General features: G+C 44.6%; 1 protein-coding gene across 2 annotated transcripts in view; it reads left to right on the forward strand.

The window, feature by feature from the left end:
- LRRC4B (leucine rich repeat containing 4B) overlaps positions 1 to 20370 on the forward strand; it is a 171942-nt gene that overhangs the window by 67005 nt on the left and 84567 nt on the right. The window lies entirely within an intron of this gene.

A 20370-nucleotide genomic window follows, 5' to 3' on the forward strand; every position in this document is an offset into this window, starting at 1 on the left:
TTCTCCTTATATACAGTTTCTAGCTGAACTGGAACCTTCTGGTGGGAGGGATGGAGTGGAGAAACTCAGCACAAACAAATACAATGTTACACTTTCCTCCTCTCGCATAGACTTACATTAGACCTTCAGTAATACTCACTAGCAATGACATAGCAGTTTTTCCAGACACAAATAAGTCTTCAGACATAATAACATAGCAGCACATGGCATTCAAAAGGTAAGTCTGTCTGGTTTTTGGTGGCTTTTTACCTTAATAACATGCTCTTCTTTAAACTGTATGGTAGCTATTGAAAATTACTAATTCTATTATTAGCTAGAAAGTCCCAAAAGTCTCTCTGCATCTATTAATGTTGTCCACTGTGTTGTGCAAATACAGTGCAAATGAGCAGGATATATATATATATATATATATATATAGCAAGTGTTCAGCAATTGTGAACGGCACAACACTAGTCTGTGATGGCGGGTGCCAGCGGCTGATGAAGCAATCCAGGCTTCAAAAACAATATAAATCCAGGAAATCCATGGCACTTCCTTCAGTAAAAATTTAAGTGTTTATTCACCAGAAATACAACGTTTCGGTTCGCACACTGGAACCTTTTTCAAGCAGTGATGAAAACTGCTTTCACTGCTTGAAAAAGGTTCCAGTGTGCGAACCGAAACGTTGTATTTCTGGTGAATAAACACTTACGTTTTTACTCAAGGAAGTGCAGTGGATTTCCTGGATTTATATATATATATATATATATATATATATATATACAGTACAGACCAAAAGTTTGGACACACCTTCTCATTCAAAGAGTTTTCTTTATTTTCATGACTATGAAGGCATCAAAACTATGAATTAACACATGTGGAATTATATACATAACAAACAAGTGTAAAACAAGTGTAAAACAACTGAAAATATGTCATATTCTAGGTTCTTCAAAGTAGCCACCTTTGATTACTGCTTTGCACACTCTTGGCATTCTCTTGATGAGCTTCAAGAGGTAGTCCCCTGAAATGGTCTTCCAACAGTCTTGAAGGAGTTCCCAGAGATGCTTAGCACTTGTTGGCCCTTTTGCCTTCACTCTGCGGTCCAGCTCACCCCAAACCATCTCGATTGGGTTCAGGTCCGGTGTCTGTGGAGGCCAGGTCATCTGGCGCAGCACCCCATCACTCTCCTTCATGGTCAAATAGCCCTTACTTTCAAAGTTTTCCCATTTCTTAAAGTAATGATGGCCACTCGTTTTTCTTTACTTAGCTGCTTTTTTCTTGCCATAATACAAATTCTAACAGTCTATTCAGTAGGACTATCAGCTGTGTATCCACCTGACTTCTCCTCAACGCAACTGATGGTCCCAAGCCCATTTATAAGGCAAGAAATCCCACTTATTAAACCTGATAGGGCACACCTGTGAAGTGAAAACCATTTCAGGGGACTACCTCTTGAAGCTCATCAAGAGAATGCAAGAGTGTGCAAAGCAGTAATCAAAGCAAAAGGTGGCTATTTTGAAGAACCTAGAATATGACATATTTTCAGTTGTTTCACATTTGTTTGTTATGTATATAATTCCACATGTGTTAATTCATAGTTTTGATGCCTTCAGTGTGAATCTACAATTTTCATAGTCATGAAAATAAAGAAAACTCTTTGAATGAGAAGTGCCTGGACATGTGTAGTGCCTGGAGCAGGAGTACATTGAAGTCTGGACATTTGTGGACATTTGCCCCTATTTCCTCTATGCAAAGTCAACTCCTTACTTTACTTTAAAGGGTTAACTTGCACTGTTTAATACTGTTTAACTGCTATATATATATATATATATATATATATATATATATACAGTACAGACCAAAAGTTTGGACACACCTTCTCATTCAAAGAGTTTTCTTTATTTTCATGACTATGAAAATATTAGATTCACACTGAAGGCATCAAAACTATGAATTAACACATGTGGAATTATATACATAACAAGCAAGTGTGAAACAACTGAAAATATGTCATATTCTAGGTTCTTCAAAGTAGCCACCTTTTGCTTTGATTACTGCTTTGCACACTCTTGGCATTCTCTTGATGAGCTTCAAGAGGTAGTCCCCTGAAATGGTTTTCACTTCACAGGTGTGCCCTGTCAGGTTTAATAAGTGGGATTTCTTGCCTTATAAATGGGCTTGGGACCATCAGTTGCGTTGAGGAGAAGTCAGGTGGATACACAGCTGATAGTCCTACTGAATAGACTGTTAGAATTTGTATTATGGCAAGAAAAAAGCAGCTAAGTAAAGAAAAACGAGTGGCCATCATTACTTTAAGAAATGAAGGTCAGTCAGTCAGCCGAAAAATTGGGAAAACTTTGAAAGTAAGGGCTATTTGACCATGAAGGAGAGTGATGGGGTGCTGCGCCAGATGACCTGGCCTCCACAGTCACCGGACCTGAACCCAATCGAGATGGTTTGGGGTGAGCTGGACCGCAGAGTGAAGGCAAAAGGGCCAACAAGTGCTAAGCATCTCTGGGAACTCCTTCAAGACTGTTGGAAGACCATTTCAGGTGACTACCTCTTGAAGCTCATCAAGAGAATGCCAAGAGTGTGCAAAGCAGTAATCAAAGCAAAAGGTGGCTACTTTGAAGAACCTAGCATATTACATATTTTCAGTTGTTTCACACTTGTTTGTTATGTATATAATTCCACATGTGTTAATTCATAGTTTTGATGCCTTCAGTGTGAATCTACAATTTTCATAGTCATATAAATAAAGAAAACTCTGAATGAGAAGGTGTGTCCAAACTTTTGGTCTGTACTGTATATATATATATATATATATATATATATATATACACTGCGTGCAGAATTATTAGGCAATTGAGTATTTTGACCACATCATCCTCTTTATGCATGTTGTCTTACTCCAAGCTCTATAGGCTCGAAAGCCTACTACCAATTAAGCATATTAGGTGATGTGCATCTCTGTAATGAGAAGGGGTGTGGTCTAATGACATCAACACCCTATATTAGGTGTGCATAATTATTAGGCAACTTCCTTTCCTTTGGCAAAATGGGTCAAAAGAAGGACTTGACAGGCTCAGAAAAGTCAAAAATAGTGAGATATCTTGCAGAGGGATGCAGCACTCTTAAAATTGCAAAGCTTCTGAAGCGTGATCATCGAACAATCAAGCGTTTCATTCAAAATAGTCAACAGGGTCGCAAGAAGTGTGTGGAAAAACCAAGGCGCAAAATAACTGCCCATGAACTGAGAAAAGTCAAGCGTGCAGCTGCCAAGATGCCACTTGCCACCAGTTTGGCCATATTTCAGAGCTGCAACATCACTGGAGTGCCCAAAAGCACAAGGTGTGCAATACTCAGAGACATGGCCAAGGTAAGAAAGGCTGAAAGACGACCACCACTGAACAAGACACACAAGCTGAAACGTCAAGACTGGGCCAAGAAATATCTCAAGACTTATTTTTCTAAGGTTTTATGGACTGATGAAATGAGAGTGAGTCTTGATGGGCCAGATGGATGGGCCCGTGGCTGGATTGGTAAAGGGCAGAGAGCTCCAGTCCGACTCAGACGCCAGCAAGGTGGAGGTGGAGTACTGGTTTGGGCTGGTATCATCAAAGATGAGCTTGTGGGGCCTTTTCGGGTTGAGGATGGAGTCAAGCTCAACTCCCAGTCCTACTGCCAGGTTCTGGAAGACACCTTCTTCAAGCAGTGGTACAGGAAGAAGTCTGCATCCTTCAAGAAAAACATGATTTTCATGCAGGACAATGCTCCATCACACGCGTCCAAGTACTCCACAGCGTGGCTGGCAAGAAAGGGTATAAAAGAAGAAAATCTAATGACATGGCCTCCTTGTTCACCTGATCTGAACCCCATTGAGAACCTGTGGTCCATCATCAAATGTGAGATTTACAAGGAGGGAAAACAGTACACCTCTCTGAACAGTGTCTGTGAGGCTGTGGTTGCTGCTGCACGCAATGTTGATGGTGAACAGATCAAAACACTGACAGAATCCATGGATGGCAGGCTTTTGAGTGTCCTTGCAAAGAAAGGTGGCTATATTGGTCACTGATTCTTTTTTGTTTTGTTTTTGAATGTCAGAAATGTATATTTGTGAATGTTGAGATGTTATATTGGTTTCACTGGTAAAAATAAATAATTGAAATGGGTATATATTTGTTTTTTGTTAAGTTGCCTAATAATTATGCACAGTAATAGTCACCTGCACACACAGATATCCCCCTAAAATAGCTAAAACTAAAAACAAACTAAAAACTACTTCCAAAAATATTCAGCTTTGATATTAATGAGTTTTCTGGGTTCATTGAGAACATGGTTGTTGTTCAATAATAAAATTAATCCTCAAAAACACAACTTGCCTAATAATTCTGCACTCCCTGTATATATATATATATATATATATATATATATAGCAGTTAAACAGTATTAAACAGTGCAGAGTTAACCCTTTAAAGTAAAGTAAGGAGTTGACTTTGCATAGAGGAAATAGGGTCAAATGTCCACAAATGTCCAGACTTCAATGTACTCCTGCTCCAGGTACTACACATGTTTGCTAAGGACTTTGCCAAGCTGTTACCTGTATGTGTTGATAGTGTTATGGTGTATGTGTGCAGGACCTATGGTCTTAGTATCAGATCTGCAGGTCCTCAGCTCAGTGCGTTGTACTGCATAACCCCTTATGTGGGTCAGGAGCTGATCTTATAACCAAGGGTGTTTTGGGGTCACTCAGTCTGGTGTGTACTATACTGGGGGGATGCATAACAAGGTTCATTCTCACAGCAGTGACTGGAATCTAGATTACAGAATTAGTACCCCAACCAAGGCCTCTCAGGCAGCCAAGCAATTTTTTTTATCAGCCCTTTTAAAGGGCTGAAAGACATATTTGAATCAGAGCATAATGAGAGTTTTTGGTGACTCTTCAGGAAGAAAAGTGCGCAAGTGGCATGATGAGCGAGCAATTGATTGAATATAGTGAGCGGAAGAAAGATTTGAGTCAAACCCCAAGAAAGAGGGCATGTTGCCTAGTTAAGGTGCATTTATGTGAGCAGAGCGAACACAGTTATCAGTAAGGAACCGTTCTCTTCAAAAAACTGCCTGCTCCGCAGTGAAGATGAAGAGCTGCAGTTTCATGCAGCAATCACCTCTACCATATGAGGATGAGTGATGGCTACTACTATCACTCGTTCTCATACAAATCCATTGTTTCTGGGCAGCAGAATGAGGATAAATGAGGTGTCAACAGGAAAGATGATTTCACCCAATGAAAAGCATTTTGCTAGTTTGAGTGATCTGTAGCACCTTTACAAAGGCTGATTATCTGGAACAAGGTTTGTACAAATGCTCGTTCACGATAATCGGCTGTGTAAATCCAGCCTTATGGTAGTACCAGATACTGCAATTGAAACAAAAGTTCAGTTTTTGAAAAATTCGGATTCAGACTGAGAAAGGACATGATGCCAGATAAAGCAGACAAACGATTTATTGTGTTGTGTAGTAATGCAGGGGTAATGTCAGAGGAAGAGGTATATCATTTGGCATCAGCGTAGAAACAGCACTGAAAGCAAAATCTGCTGGAACTGCCTTCCAGATCCGTCCATCCTGACGCAAATGGATGGCATTTGTCAGACGGATGCGGATGCAGATCCGTCTGACAAATGCATTGAAATACCGGATCCGTCTCTCCGGTATCATCTGGAAAAACTGATCCAGTATTTATTTATTTTTTGCATTTTTAAAGGTCTGCGCATGAGCAGACGGGAAAACCGGATCCGTTTTGCCAGAACACTTAATGCCGGATCTGGCACTAATACATTTCAATGGAAATTAATGCCGTATCCATCATTCCGACAAGTGTTCAGGATTTTTGGCCGGATAGAAAACTGAAGCATGCTGTGGTATTTTCTCCCGCCAAAACGCGTAAGAGGGACTGAACTGATGCATCCTGATGCATACTAAATGGAATGCTCTCCATTCAGAATGCATTAGGATAAAACTGGACAGTTTTTTTCCGGTATTGAGCTCCTGTGACGGAACTCAACACCGGAAAAGAAAAACGCTAGTGTGAAAGTACCCTTACTAGGACCTGTGCTCCTTTGAGATACCCTGAGAACTTTTCAGCCATTGCCCAGACCAACGCCAACAACTCATGTCTTAAGTTGCGGCCACTTACTCACTGCCTCTATCTTACTCTCCGCAGGATGAACTCCCTCAGCTGATACGACGTGTCCCAGATACTCTAGGCTTGTTTGAAAGAGATGACACTTACTCGGTTTGACCTTAAGACCATGAGCACGGAGAGTACTTAACACTTGCCGTAATCAAATGTTCTTCAAACGTAGGGGCATGGACTACAACGTCAGCCAGATAGATCAGATTCGACTCAAAGTTCAGTTCACCCATTCAGCGTTCCATTAGGCATTGAAATGTACCCAGAGCATTCGTCAGCCCGAAGGGTATTTTGTTGATCTCGTACAGCTCCATGGGTAGGATAAAGGCTGTCTTCTGTCTATCTTTCTCTGCCACAGGTACTTGCCAGTAACCACTCGCTAAGTCCAGAGTTGAGAAATACTGGCCCGCTGTAATTTCGTCAATGACTCTTCAATCCTGGGCAGGGGAAAAGCGTCTTTACTGTGGCAGCATTTAACTTCCGATAATCCACACAGAATCGCAAGGACCCATCCTTCTTCCGTACCAAGACCACTGGGGCGGCCCACGGGCTTTGGCTCTCTTTTACCACTCCACTGTCTAACATCTGTGACAGCATCGTTTTCACTTGGTAGAGAGTAGGCGGGATCTGCCGGTACCTTTCTAAAATTGGGGGAGTTTCCCTAGTCGGTATTTCATGTTGTGCACCCGAAGTCCTCTTCACACCGGGAAAAGGTAGATTGAAACTCCCATATTACTGCTTCAATCTTCTCCATTTGTTCAGCAGTGAATTGGTTTGCATCAATCTCCATTTGCTCCAAGATCCGCTGACAATTCCACTCCCGAGTGGGTTCCTCCACCGAGTTCTGGTCCACTGCCAAGGTCCAGGCATCATTTTCAACAGCCCATTGGGCGAATTGGCTACCTGCGAGTGGTTCTCCTTGCAGCACATATAACTCAGCCACTTTTTCACCAGCATGGAAGGTAACTTCATGGTCGTGTATGTTGACACACTGGACTAACACATGGCCGTCCATTACTGTCCGTCCAGCTTCCGACATGCCTAGAGGCTCTATCAGCACCCCTATCCCATTCAGTTTCCGCCGGCTTCCGACAGACATCCGTATCATCTTCTCCTGCCGCAGAGGTACGGTACAGGCTCCTCCATATGGGGCATACACTGCTCTCACCGGCTTATCTTCAGGAGTGCTTTTGCAGATACCGCACGTCCGGATCAACCTATGAAATGCTCTGTGGGTAGGCTTGTGGGAAGTCTTTTTCTTCCAATAGCTTGGGCCCTCCTTTGTAAACATGAGCTGGTCCAGTTCCCGCAGAATGTTGTCACAACCAGACAGTTGAGAAGCTCTGACAGGAGCTTTCCAGATCCTCCTCCTTGAGTTTCTTTGTTTTGGTTAAGTTCCTTATCTCGTTAGTCTATCTCAGCTGTCATGCAGTTGGACTGATTGCTGCCCTTTAAGTTCCTCCCCAGAATGCAGTAGTGTGCGGCTTATACAACTTCCTGGAGTGTGTGTGCATGCTGTTCCTAGTTCTCAGTCCACAGTCCCCAGTCGTCTGCAAGAGAAGTTCTGTTTATGTATTTATGATTTTCTGTTTTCTGGATCCAGGTGACCCTGACTCCCTCCGTGTCTGTGTAGGGAGCCGGTGGTCGTGTCCCCTCACTATTGTAGGGTCATCAGGTGTAAGATAGTCGAGGTACGTGGATATGCGCCCATCCACCTTTGGGGTGGTCGCATAGGCTGAGCAATAAGGGAGAGCGGCAGGTCTCTTGCAGGGGTCTCCCTTTTGTTCCTTAGTTGTGGATCCAGTGAGTCATTGTTCATATTGTATTGTCTTGTTTCCTGTACACCATCCGTGACATATGTTCATCCCCAATACAACGGGAGCTCCACACCGAGCCGGTTTCTCTACAAACAGCACCCCCTTCTTGCCAACCTCTTATCCGCATAGCTTCATCCTCATCCATGCCACTCTGAACATGGGTATAGCTGTCTGATTTACCATCAGTTTGATCACAGTGCCCTTGTCAGGCCTCATCAGGTGGCCGAAGTGTTTTTCAAAGAACTCCACTGGCATCGTGGTTGCTTCTGATCCTGTGTCTATAAGACATCCCACCATCTGTTCTTCCATCTGCACATTTAGGTAAGGGCTTTAGGTCACCAGGTCCCGGGGGTTGCTAGAGGTACCCTGGCAAGTTGCCTCCCCCGCAGTGTGCCCCACTACCGCGAGGGGTTCCCATTTAATGGTAGCTGTTCTGGATGCAGGACCCTTTGTGGGCATTGACGGGAGATATGTCCTCTTTCTCAGCAAATCCAACACTGCAACCCCCTCATTTTCCGGTCCCTTGGAGGACCACACAACTGTGCCTCTGTGGATGGTGCCAGGCTAGCCCAGTGCATGGTAGAGTCTCTCACTCTAGCCCCTTGAGTTGATCGATATAGAAGGGGACCCCTGGGGGTTGCACTCCTTTGCCAGTAATCAGGCTGAACTGGGGCCATTGATGGGGCCCGTAACTGTGCCAAGTGTCTCTGAATTTCTCCCAGGGATGCACTAAGTGCCTTCACTGTCTCTCGCAGATCCCCCCCATCAGAGGGAGTACTTTGACTTCCTACAGCCTGCATCCTCATGGTGTAAGCTCCATACGCTTCTTCTTTGTCTCAGACCACAGCCTCAGCTTGTATCTTCTGAAACTGCAATGTAGCATCCACCAGGATATGCTCCCTGAGAGCCTGGCGAAGAGGAGGACTGCGCAATCCAAGAACGAACATCCCAGAAGATTTGATCTCCATTTCCAAGCACGTTAGCACCACTGGCCTCTCTCTTCTGTATATGGGCCCAGATCTCTTGGAGAGCGTTAGCAAACTGGGGAATCGTCTCATCTTGACGCTGGAAGCGAGTGAAGAAGCAGGACCTAAGGGTGCCAGAACGGGACGTTTCTCCGTAAATAGACTCGAGTATTGAGAATATAGCATCCAGTGTCTTCCTTTTCTCTTCTGGACGCAGCCTGAGAGTTAGCATCCCCTTCAAGTGCATTCAGCGCCACATCTGATTGTAGATCGGGAGCCAAATTGTACAACCTGAGGGTGCTTTTAAGATGTGCGGCCCAGTCTTCTAACAGCATATTCTGGCCGTCAAACCGCAGTAGCTGGTTTAACATTGCTCCTGTGGGCAAACACATGGTCGGAGCTACTCCCATGGCAGGAGGGATAATGAGGGCCACGGCCGGAGCCGCCTCAGAACTGGTTGGGTTGTGCATGGCAATCAATGTACCCTGCTCGCAGCGCCAAATGAAAGAAGACTGAGGGCTAGGTTCACAGGTACAGAGGGTACACGATGCCACACAGACACAGATAACGGTTCTTACCCAGCAGTAAAGTTTACTGAACAGTAGTAATGGATAAGTGGCTAGGCATATATAAACAGGATAACAACAGAGCAAAAATCAAACAGTAACAGTAATGCTGCCTAACGCTAAACTAGCTATTGCAAAATATTCCCCCACAGTCCATAAAGCAGCCTTGCTGCACCTGAATGTTCCTGAGCGAGCTTTGTCTTTGGGGTGCACCCTTAAGTATTGCGCAATACTATTTGTAATCCAACAAAGTGAAGTCTGTATCTTGCCGCTTTCTTATATATCCCCAAAGTGTCACTGGTGCAGTAAAATGATGTGTGACGCGGCAGAGCCGCACTTACAGTTCCTTGGGTAGTTTGGTAAGTTCTTGGTACTTTTCCTTGATCCCCTGGTCCACTCCAGAACTGGACGGTACAGTTACACGCTTTCCGGATTCGTCGCGGTGAATCTTCCCTTGGGGCTGTAGTCAGAAACCACTGTAAGCCGAAATTCCTCTTCCAAGCTCCACAGCAAGTCCTTCCTGACGTCCTCAGCATTACAAAGGCAGATACTCACTCCCCTTTCTGCTCTGCATCGGAACTCCTCCCTTTCCTGGGGAGAGTATGATGCAGCAAGTGATTTTCCAAGTGCAGTCTCAAAATTGGAATTACAGTTTGCCATAACCCTTCTAAGAGTCCTAGCCTGCCCCTAAATTATCGGTATTTTGACTTTGCAAGGTAAATGTATATAATAATTTTCTCAATAGTAAACTTCAATGTAGATTAGTCTTTTGCTACCATCTACTGACCAAAAGAATTATAGCAGGCAATTTACACTCCACATTCAATAACATTGGTAAATCTTGCTTACACCCTTACAGGAGTTCCAAAAATAGCGCTCTCACGACTCTTTTCGGAAGTCTCATAGAAATTATTGGAGATCGCATTGTGCAAGCGTGGCCACTGCTCCATTCACTTCTGTGGGACTGCCAGATATAGCCAAGCCAACTGAGATAGATGCAGATCCTAGAGGTGGTACCAGCACCTATCTGACATTGGTGGCATATCCTAGCGATATGCCACCAATGTATCAGATGAAACAACCCCTTTAAGCATTGTATTATTCAAAGGATGCACTTTTATCCCATGCCGGATCTCAAAAACGGATAGCAAAAACGCAGATGTGAATGTAGCCTAACTGAGATGGTTGGAGAAATAAGGAAAAGAACAAACAGCAGGTGGTACCATAGTTACAAATACATTGAATAATTTTTCATGGAACAACCCCTTTAAGCTATAAAATGCAAAGTGGGAGCACGTGGCTGAAAGAACATAAATAGATGTGCAGGCAAGCCACGTGTTCAGAAGCAGGACTGACTGAGGAAGAGGTGGGAAGATGCTGCGCGAAACCTAGCCAGTAATGTTCCTGCATGTAGCTAGCTAGCAGTTTTGGTAATTGGCACTAATCATAAGGGTTCAACAGCTCAGGGCATTGGATAGGGTCACATAGCAGCTGAACATCACAGAGGAGATAAGTAGGCGATAAGGGGTAGAAAGAAGTGGTCCATGCATCCTGGAAGCAGAGAAGGTCTGTATGGTATTCAGTGATTAACGGCTTAAAGAGGACCTATCATCACAAAACAGGCAGTAGGTTAAAGAACAGGAGGAACTGAGCAGATATATATATATATATATATATAAATATATATATATATATATATATATATATATATAGTTTTGTGAACACAGATAGCTGTCAGTCACTGATAGCTGTACACAGGGGTAATGTTAAGTTCAGAAAAAGCAGAGATATAAATGTATAAATTACATGTTTTAATGAATCTTTTCCCACAAAACCATTTATCAATCTGCTCAGCTCCTCCTACTCTATAACATTCTGCCTGCAGATTGCACTGCATTGTGTGGTGACAGGTCCTGTTCAATGCTATATGTCATACCTGTATGTCATATGTGTTAAGCGGTTGTATTGAGCAGGCTCAGGCGCTGAGCTCACTCCATACACAGCAGGTGCCAGTTATATAATACAACACCTGCTGGCAGTGACTAAGATTGTAGACTCAGATCCTGGTATACAGAGGAATGTAAAGGCTCCCAGGCCTATCTTAATAAGCTGCCTGCAAAGCCATGCCTGAGGCATGGCTTGACAGCCAACCTGTAAAAATGCCATACACTGCAGTAGTATTCTATTGCAGTCTATGGTAAAAATGATCAGAAGATCGCATGTCGAAGTCCTCTAAGGGGACTAAAAATTACACAAAAAATTTCAAATTCAAACCACTCCTCTTTCTGGCCAGAGAATCCTCTGCTGTGCCTAGGCTCTGATATTATAGTGGTTCCCAAAAAACCCAGGAGATAAAACCCATTTGAAGCGGCCTTTGGAGATAATCACTTGCTTCTCTGGACTATTTTGTTGATTCAAGACCTGATATACATTGGGGTTGGGCCCCAAGAATAATTTTCTCTGGTGGTCCCAAGGAACCCCAGTCCGACACTGCCCCATTTTTCTAATTTTAGACATAAAATAAGTAAACAATAAAAAAATAAACATGACTACTATCGCTGCATCTGAAAATGTCCGAACTAATAAAATATAAAAAATACTTATCATGTGCATTAAACACCATAAGATAAAAAACAATAAAAATAGCCAATTTCCAGTTTTTTTTTTCAAGTCACCCCCCCATCCACACACCCACACACACACAAAAGTTGGTGTAGATCAAGAGAAAAGTGTCTGTTCCTGCATCAGATTTATCCTCAAGCCTGAGCCGCTGTGATAAATCTGGTGCAGGTCTAGACCGCCGGTTTAAGCTTATGCCCTCTATAGGATTAGTAAATCTGGGCCATTGTGCGTTAGGACTAGCTTAGTTGCCCGTAGCAACCAATCAGATTCCACCTTTAATTTTCCAAAGGAGCTGTCAAAAATGAAAGGTGTAATCTGATTTGTTTCTATGGGCAACTAGGCCAGTTCTACTTTACACCAGTTTGATAAATGACCCCACATATTTTCAGTTGGTCTCTAGTAAAAATATTCTGCCGTTCTTATTGTACTTTGACTTTCACTTTGTGCTGTCTATCTAATAACTCTTATCTCTAAATTACTAAAAGGTCATAATAAACACTGTTACCTTCCAAAACCATCCCAAGCCGCCAGCAGTATCTGCGTGTAGCCAGCCGTGTGTTTCTGATGATGCCTTTCTTCCTGAAGGCAGATGCAGCAATATTACTGAAAACGTTGTTTTATCCCCTGCCCGGCGCGCTTCTCAACACATGCTTGAAGTCAAGGAGGCAGCGGCCTCCTTGCTTCAAGTTACGGTAACCATGCCCCCTCCCCTGCCCCTTCGCTGTGACGCTTATGCACGAGAGTTCGGCTGCCTTTGCCGAACAGCTGGCTGTCAGTCACAGCGAAAGGGCAGGGAAGGGGGCATGGTTACCATGACTTGAAGCAAGGAGGCCGCTGCCTCCTTGACTTCAAGAATGTGTGGAGAAGCGCGGCGGGCAGGGGATAAAACAAAGTTTTCAGTACTTTTGCTGCATCTGCCTTCAGGAAGAAAGGCATCATCAGAAACACACTGCTGGCTACATGCAGGTACTGCTGGTGGCTTGGGATGGTTTTGGGATGTGACAGGTTCCCTTTAAGCCAAATTCTTATCAGTAAGATAAAAATTGAGCTATAATGACTGTTAAAGAGGTCAGAGATCAGAGATAAGGAGCCATCAACTGAGCTGCATGATTAAACAGAGTGAAAACAGACAGCAGGCTACTAGAGAATCTCAAGGCTGTACAGAGAAAAGGGTTCAAAATTTTCAATTTTCAAAGACCAATTGAAAAAATTTGATTTTGCTTAAAATTAGTACAATACTATAAATAAAAAAAATTGCCCCCAAGGTGTACATAACTGGTTAGGGTGGGTTCGCATCAGTGTTAGGAATTCCATTATTGCTTTTAACGGAATTGTAAGACAGAATTCAAAACGGAAACCTTTAAGAGACATTACGTTTTGATCCGTCATAATAGAGGACAGGACTTTTTTTCCGTTCTGGATAGCAGAAACCATACGGATCCGTTATGCTTGTCCATAGACCTCTATTATTACGGATTAAAACAGAATGCCTCTAAAGGTTTCTGTTTTGAATTCCTTCTTACAATTCCGTTATTTTCTGTTATAACCATGTTATGACGGAAAGCAATAAAACGGAATTCCTAAAGCTGATGAGAACCGCCCTTATCCAGTAAATTATATTGATGACCTATCAACTGGACAGCTATCCTGTAACAGCTGATCGGTTGTGGGCTGTGGTCACATGACCATGTCCATGTTGCTCTTTCCTATGACATCATGTCCCAGGGGTGGGGCAGTGATAGGGAAGTGTCTATGTAACTAGCTGGGTGGAAGGAACTATAAACTAGCTTGGGGTTGTTAGGGGCAGTGATAGGGGAGTGTCTATGTAGCTAGCTGGGTGGGAGGAGCTATAAACTAGCCGGTTGTTGTTAGGGGCAGTGATAGGGGAGTGTCCATGTAACTATCTGGGTGGGAGGAGCTATAAACTAGCTGGGTATTGTTAGGGGCAGTGCTGGAGCTGGAGAAGAGGAAGGAGAAGTGCATCATGGGTTTGGTTGGATACAGGAATAGGAAGTGGTACATACAGGATAGAAACAAACCAGAGGGATTCGTTTATATAGTGAAAATAGTCAGGAGAGTTGAGGTAATCAACTGTTTTCTGGCTTTGTTGCACACAGTGTGGGACATTTATCCAAACTGGTGCTAAGAAAAACTGGCTTAGTTGCCCATAGCAACCAATCAGTTTCCATGTTTCATTTTCAGAGCTCCTTTAGAAAATGAAAGGATCAATCCGATTGGTTGCTATGGGCAACTAGGCAATTTTCCTTACTACCAGTTTTGCTAAATGTCCCCCAGTCTCTTTTACCACTAGTCTTCATGGCGTTTCTTCACTATAGAGAAGGTAAAAACACCTAAAAAAAAAAACCAAAGAGCTCCAGTAGGATGGCGCCTAATTAAAGGGGTTGTCTCACTTCAGCAAATAGCATAGATCATGTAGAGAAATTAATAAAGGGCACTTACTGATGTATTGTGATTGTCCATATTGCTTACTTTGCTGGCTTGATTTATTTTAAAAATGCTAAACTTAACTCTTCTCCCCAGGACCCACTACAAGCATGGTGCAGCCTCCCCTGGTGCCCCTATGCATGGTCCTGCTCCAGACACATCCAGGGGCCAGCACATGCATGGTGCAACCTCCCCCAAGAGCCACAACATGTTTGGTTTAGCCTTCCCCAGAGCCCACCACATGCATGGTCCAGACTCCCCCAGAAGCCACCACATGCATGGTGCAACCTTCCCTGGCACCCCCCCCCCCCCCCCTCATACATCGTCCATCTATAGACACTTCCAGGGGCTACCACATGCATGGTGCAACCTCAACCAGGGGCCACAACATGTATGGTCCAGCCTTCCTCAGAGCCCACCACATGAATGGTCCAGACTCCCAAGGGGGTGTCACATGCATGGTGCAACCTTCCCCGGGTGCCCCCACATGCATGGTCCACCTCCAGGTTCCTCCAGGGGCTACCACATGCATGGTGCAACCTTCCCCAGGGGGACACTACATGCATAGTCCAGACTCCACCAAGTGCTCCCCAGGGCCGATTCTGGAGATCGGAGCAGATTCCAGAGGTGGAACACAGAGATGGCACATCCTAGCGATATGCCCTCAATGTCTGACATGAGCCAACCCTTTTAAAGGGGTCTTTACATCTGTAACACTGTTCATGTTAACAAATGATCTGTAAATGTTCTGCTAGTTAGTCACTGAGATCCTGGTGCTTCATACACACAAGGCTCATCCAAACACCAAACCAGGGGTCATCAACCTCCCATCACTCCAACAGTTGCGAAACTACGACTCCCAGATTGTTTATTTGTTCATAGAACTCCCATAGAAATTAATGGAGCCTGCTGGAAGATGAAGTCTCTAATGGAGCATGCTGGAAGATGAAGGTTGCTGACCCCTGCATTAAATGAGTCTAAAATGTCATAACTTTGTGACAACCGGCATAGGAAATCCCCAGCCCCCTCATTTGTTACAGCAACACCCCACTTTAGTGTCTCCTGTTGCCTACGGATTCTGTCTGTAAACAATGTGGTGGTGGTCAGTTGAGTCATGGATGCATACTTTTCTTTCCTTAATCTCAATTGTTACGGTATAACCCGGTATAGTGAGGGTTAATACCGTTCGGGCGATTCATCTGGCGAAGAGAGCAGCAACCCACGAACACTCGAATCCACCGAATTGGAACCATGCGAAATCCACCTTTCTGGTAACAGGCAAACAGTAGGAATTTTTGGAATAAAAATATTCCAAAGTAGCAATTCCCCCCCCCTAAGTATGAGACGAGGCTGCGTATTGATGGTTAAACAGGAATCTGGTTTATTGAGGGCTACCTGCCCGGTATTTATGCAGGTCTCTCACCTGGTGGACACTCCCCTAGGGGACCAGAAGGAAGACTGGGACACAGGAGATACAATAGCCAATCACAGTGGCACAGGCATAAACCCTTCCCCTTTGGTTACACAAGCCCTCCCCTCTATCCCGGAGACAATTGGGAAGTAATCCAATTATCTCCCAGGATAGAAATAAAACTCCTTTTTTATAGTGGGTGAAAAAGACCATAAAAATACATAAAACACAAAGTACCAAACCGAATAGTGACTCATAACATCTCCAGATAGCTTGGATCTGAGCGCACTTAATGACCGAATGGCACTCAGATCCTATACACATAGTCTAATCGCCAGGGAGCCAAAGTCTTTCACATAGTCTTTCCGTATGCACGGCTCTATGGCACAGCTATCTGAGGGTAATGTCTTTCATGTGATACGTACCGGACGGGCCGGCGTTCGTATGCAGGAACGAACCAAGAAGGAAGGCTGGCGGCTTTCAGCGGTGTTCATGTGTCCAAGATGGCCGCCGCCTCGTGGTTGGTATGCGAACGACGACCACCCAGTTCACGTTCTAATGGGGCCAAGGGATTAACAAGCAGAACACTTCCATGCTGGGTGGCCGGCCGTTCGGTAGTTCTTTGGTAAAAAACAAGGGAAAACATGGGGCCTGTACGGGCAAGGCAACAGCCGAACAAACAGACGAATGGAGGGAGAATACAAGCAATCCATAGACAGACGGTTCTGTCACATCAATACAATTCAGTTGTATATAGCTCTTAGCTTACATGTATGAGTGAGGAAAAATTGCTACTCACTTTTTATGAAGTGCTTGCACTTTCAGTTCTTTATTTGCAAAACATTAAAAGCAGTTTCTAGGCTCAAAGGCCTGTGTTTCTGAGACGCCGAGTTGTAACTTACTCCATCATGTGCGACGTTTCGGGGGTCACGACCCCTTACTCATGCATCACCCCCGGGCATGGCCCCCGAAACGTCGCACATGATGGAGTAGGTTACATGATGGAGTCGGAGTGAGACTCAAGGTCAGTTGGTATCCACTAGTGGGAGTACCGTAATTTGATATTTTGCAGTTACTTTTCTTTTCTTACACTAATATCCACTGTATCTGCACATGTGCTTTATGCTTTCAGAGCAAGTGCAGAAGAGTACATGTCTGGGTCTGTGACCATGTGGGTGAATCATATGACCACCGCCATCCTGATTGACATGGGTGCGATATGGATGACGGGCCTACAGGACCTAAACTATTTAAAATATGGGGCCCAGAAATTTCTGATAGTGCCCTCTTTAAAGGGGTTCTGCAGTTTGTTTAAACTGATGATCTATCCTCTAGATAGATCATCAGCATCTGAACGGTGGGGGTCCAACACCCGGGACCCCCGCCGATCAGCTGTTTGAGAAGGCAGCGGCGCTCCAGCAGCGCCGCGGCCTTCTTACTGTTTACCGCAGGCCCAGTGATGTCACGACTAGTATCAACTGGCTGCCTTCTCAAACAGCTGAACGGCAATTGACAGAAGAGAGGGCAACAAAAGCAGGCAGGGGACAACAGAAGTAGGAAGGACCTGCAATACTGTAGCGCAGCACAAAATACGACTCCAGCAGAACCAAATGTTGCACAGTGGAGCACAAAATACTGCCGCCCTTGCCAAGTTATTCAACTGCATCATCGCACCAAGGACAGTGATATAGTTGAATTCAAAAGGGCACCTGCCGCCATTGGCCAGGTGTTTAAGTACCTGGTGCTCCTAGTATTAATTAATGCTTAGAGCATCAAGTCGTCATGTACCTGGCAGGTGGCTGTGAGGAGGGCTCGGGCAGCCCCCTGGACATCGGCCCATGGGGAAATTTCCCAGTAGAGTCTATGGCCACTCTGCCCCTGGGTACAAGGTATAAAGGGTCATATGTTTTCAAAGAGAAGATTTGTGTAAGATTTTAGGAATCACACGGTGTAAGCTGCTCCGAGGGTCCATCCTGCAGAGTATTGCTACATGTGACATCTTCTCAGTAACCGTCTCGTTCATCCAACCTTTTTTACCTAGTCAAAATTCAGAACAAGCAACAGGCAGGGAAAGGAGCGAGACTCTCCTGGTGACACTTAATGATCCATACCAGGTACTCACAGACTGAGACCTACGGGCTCCTCACAAGGAGATGTGGGATCAATACTAAGAGTGCAGCTGACAATGCAGTAATTAAGGAGGCAGAAAAAAGTCACCGCACTATGTGCAAGGTCAGGAATCTGTCCTTTCCTGCAAGTTATCCATCAACGTCTTCTCTGCATGATGCATTTTCAGAGCATATGTTGAAGGAGCCCACATTTTTGCACTCAGGGGTCTCTTCTTCTTCACAGGAGCAGACAGTAAAATATTTGCCTCGGTCCTCTCTGCCCTTGATATCTCCTCCTTCAATATTAATGGCACATCTGTGGCCACACAGCAATGATAAATACCCAGCATTCAGAGTCACAATAACAAATTTACAATGAACTCCCCAAGGGGCCACCACATGTATGGTTACATCTTCTCTGTGTGCCCCCACATGCATGGTCCAACTCCAGGCTCCTCCAAGGGCTACCACATGCATGGTGCAACCTTCCTCATGGACCACTACATGCATGGTCCAGCCTCCACCAAGTGCCACCATATGCATGGGGCAGTCTCCCCAGGGGCCGTGTCACAGACACTCCCGTGACAGGGGCCAGGAGATCAGAGAGACTGGCAACACTTGGGTTAATCTGAATGGTTATTTGTGGATCATTTGGGTCTGTGTTATTTTGGTATGACCACACCTCTGGCAGGTGTTGTTGGTTTGGTCATTTAACCTCCCCTATTTTTTACTGTTTACCCCTTTTAGGGGTGCGGTATAAAGCTTCAGTTTCTGGACTCTGGGCTAGCTGGTTGTTGGTTCTCGGTTGATCTCCTGGTGCTGTTTTTTCTCCACATGAAGTTAAGTGTCGTCTTTCCTATTTGTATTTTGTTTGTTGTATTCCCCTGTCAGTTGTATCCAGGCCTGAGGGAGACTCCTGTTCATCTTTCTGGTGGAGGAATAGGTTGTCTCAAGTCCTGTCACTATACCTGGGCCCTACAGGTTGTGTTAGGGTTCTGGGTTCCTGTGTATGAACTTTCCTACCATCAAGGACAGTTCATACTGATAGTTAGTCAGGATTTGGATTAGGGTTGTTCTAGGAGGTGACCTTCTCCTTTACCCTAGTTTCCAGGCCTCGTTCTTATCCCCTTCCCTCCTGTTCTCAGTGTGGAGTTTTCCACCCACACCGCATCCATGACAGGCCAGTTCTGTAGGTTGAAGCAGGCCCCAGAGGTGAGACCCAGACCTATCTGACATTGATGGCATACAGTATCTTAAATGTTCTGCTAGTTAGTCACTGAGATCCTGGTGCTTCATACATACAAGGTTCATGAGAAACACCAAGCCAGGGGTCATTAACCTTCAGCACTCCAACTGTTGCAAAACTACGACTCCCAGCTTGTATACTTGTTCTTAGAACCCCCTAGAAATGAATGGAGCATGCTGGAAGATGAAGGCTCACAACAGCTGGAGTGTCAAAGGTTGCTGACCCCTGCATTAAAGGAGGGGCTAGTTTTGAAAAAAAATCTCTAAAATGCCATTACCTTGTGGCCACTAGCATAGAGAACCCTAAGCCCCCTCATTTGTTAAAGCACGACCGCACTTTAGTGTCTCCTGCTGCCCACGGATTCTGTCTGTAAACAATGTATGCTAGTGGCCACTGTGGCCATGACAATCAAGATGATGGTGGTCAATGGAGTCACAGATGCATACTCTTCTTTCCTTATGCTTATATCCACTGTATCTGTGCATGTGTTGAATGCTTTCAGCGCAAGCGCAGAAGAAGACATGCCTGGGTCTGTGACCATGTGGGTGAATCATAGTATTGATCCCACATCTCCTTGTGAGGAGCCCGTAGGTCTTAGTCTGTGAGTACCTGGGATGCATTTTCAGGGCAAATGTTGAAGGAGCCCACATTCTTGCACTCAGGGGTCTCTTCTTCTTCTTCATAGGAGCAGATAGTAAAATCTTTTGTCTCGGTCCTCTCTGTCCTTGATATCTCCTCCATCAATATTAATGGCACATCTGTGGCCACACGGTAATGATAAATACCCATCTTTTAGAGTCACAAACTCAAATTTACGATGAACTGGGTTTAAAAGGGGTTGTCTCATCGCAGACATTGGTTGAGTATCATTAGGATACGCCACCATTGTCAGATATGTGTGGGTTCAACCTCTGAGACCTACTCCTATCTGTTATGTTATGTTATGTTACTAAGTCCTTGTATAGCGCTCTAGAGGAACTCAATCCGATCGAAGCACTTGTGGACGGCTGTATTGGTG

This window comes from Bufo bufo, chromosome 1, assembly GCF_905171765.1.
Source record: "Bufo bufo chromosome 1, aBufBuf1.1, whole genome shotgun sequence".
Taxonomy (NCBI): domain Eukaryota; kingdom Metazoa; phylum Chordata; class Amphibia; order Anura; family Bufonidae; genus Bufo; species Bufo bufo.